The following is a 2,583-nucleotide window of genomic DNA, read 5'->3' as shown; positions in this document are numbered from 1 at the left end:
TGACAGGGGGTGGCGCCGCAACCTCCCCATCGACCCTGCCTTGAGTGTGACAGGGGGCGGTGCCCCAACCCCCCAATCGGCCGTACCCTGAGCGTGACTAGGGGTGGCATCGCAACCTCCTGATCCACCCTGCTCTGTGCATGACAGGGGGCAGCGCCCCAACTCCCCCATCGGCCCTGCTCTGAGCCCGACCAGGGGCTGCACCTAGGGATTGGGCCTTCCCTCTGCCACCCGGGAGCAGGCCTAAGCCAGCAGGTCATTATCTCCTGAGGGGTCCCAGACTGCGAGAGGGCACAGGCCGGGCTGAGGTACCCCCCTCTCCCCCCCAAATGCACAAATTTTTGTGCACTGGGCCTCTAGTAAGCTAATAAATATGCAAACAAAACTTTTTCCCTAGACCAACTTCAAAGTGGAATTTTTCCTTTGACTCATTACAGAAAAGACATTCATTAACATGTTAAGTAAGCATCATGAAGGAAGTTTTTCTATAGAATTAGGTCAATGATTCAGCAAATAAGGTGCCTAACACTGGAGAGAAATTCAATAATGTGTTGATAGCATCTTCTGTTCTTCTAGGTACTCAATCAAAACTCCTTCTCTAGGGTGACTTTTTCCAGTTCTGTGGCTTTAAATATCATCAATATGCTGCTAATGTTATTTTTTTTCTTTCAAACTCTTACAAAGCCCCTGAGCTCATGTATGCAATATCTAGTCAACCCTTATATTTGAGCATGTAATAGCAATTTTTAAAGCAACAACTTTTATATATATGTTTAAAATGTGCCAGATATTTATTCACTTAAACTGGCCATTAATTCCATAAAGTAGATACCTTTACATCCCCATTTTCAGAGTAATATAAATAGAGGCACAAAGAGCATGTTCTTAGTTAGCCACAAATAATAAAAAAGAAAAACAAAGATATTGATGTATTAAACAAGAATACATGTTGTTTTTGAGTAGAAAACAGTATTTGACCAGTTTAAGTTTATTGGTGGTCTGTTCATTGGTGATGTGTAGGGAGGGTTGTGTGTGTGTGTGTGTGATTGTTGTATTCATGTTCAATATTATAAGTTTGGGCAGTATATAATAAATACATGGGAAATGAAGATTTTCTGTAGCAACTTTATCATATAATTGTTTGGATTAAGTAATGCTAACATATATTAGGATTTTGAAACATAGTAAATGTTCAAATGTGTATATCAATTTGAAAGACTGTACCAATGATAACAGGGATTATATCTCATTAATTTATATCTTTAAAAATTAAAAATTTTGAATTCTAATTCTGAATATATATTACTCTTTTTTCTTATTCATGGTTAATACATTTTATTGTAGAAAAGTGAGAATATATAAAAAGGGGAAGATGCATAATCCCATCAACATTTTAGTATGTATCTATTTTACATTGTTTTGAATGCCTATTTGTTCATATTTATTTTTTATAAAAATGGGATTATAATGTGCATGCACAATGAAAACCCACAGTTTTGGAAACCTGAGATGTATATGTATATAGGTTATAATAACATGGATGAGTTTATGTGTATAGTAGGCTCTATATATCTATACATTCTATTGGTCAATGATTTTATGAATATTTCACCATGATAAATTGTCATTTTTATAGTAACTTCAGACACTGCAAGTTCATTCAACACCCATTCCAACCAACTTCTCCCTGCCCACCTCTACTATAGAGGCTTTGAAAACTAAATACTTTTTAGATTCCATATATAAGTGACATCATACAGTATTTGTCTTTCTCTGTTTGACTTATTTCACTTAGTACAGTGCCCTCAAGACCCATCCATGTTGCCACAAATGGCAGGACTTCCTTCCTTTTAATGTTGAATAACATTCCAATGTGTATATATACCACATCTTCTTTATCCATTCATCTGTTGATGGACACACGCCATATACTTGGGATGTTTCCCCCAATGAGATATAAGAGAAATCTGCTAGCACCACCTTTTCCCCTTTGACCTTCCTCCAGTCTTGATCACAGATGCAATGTCCAGAGCTACTGTAGCCATAATGTGACCACAATTCAAGAGGCATAAGAATAGGTAAGCAGGCCCTGACTGGTTTGGCTCAGTGGATAGAGCATCGGCCTGCGGACTCAAGAGTCCCAGGTTCGATTCCAGTCAAGGGCATGTACCTTGGATGCGGGCACATCCCCAGTAGGGGGTGTGCAGGAGGCAGCTGATCGATGTTTCTCTCTCATCGATGTTTCTAACTTTCTATCCCTCTCCCTTCCTCTCTGTAAAAAATCAATAAAATATATTTTTTTTAAAAAAAGAATAGGTAAGGAGAATCACAGAAATGCTGGCCTGATAATGGTCAAGCCTCTGAACTAATGTCAACAGCCTCAATTTCCAAATTTCTTATTATAAGAGAAAAATAAGTATTTATTTAAGCCACTCTGTGTTGGATTTTCTGTTACTTGAAACCAAACATCTTTTTTAACTGATAAAATACTATAAAAAGTTAACTAACTTTTTAGCTCTGGAACTTTAAATTCACTTAATTCCAGGGGACATCACTGTTCAGTCTGCAATTACACTGGAGATG

The sequence above is a fragment of the Myotis brandtii genome, unplaced genomic scaffold (genome assembly GCF_000412655.1).
Source record: "Myotis brandtii unplaced genomic scaffold, ASM41265v1 scaffold18, whole genome shotgun sequence".
Taxonomy (NCBI): domain Eukaryota; kingdom Metazoa; phylum Chordata; class Mammalia; order Chiroptera; family Vespertilionidae; genus Myotis; species Myotis brandtii.
Note: the sequence above shows the minus strand (reverse complement) of the source record.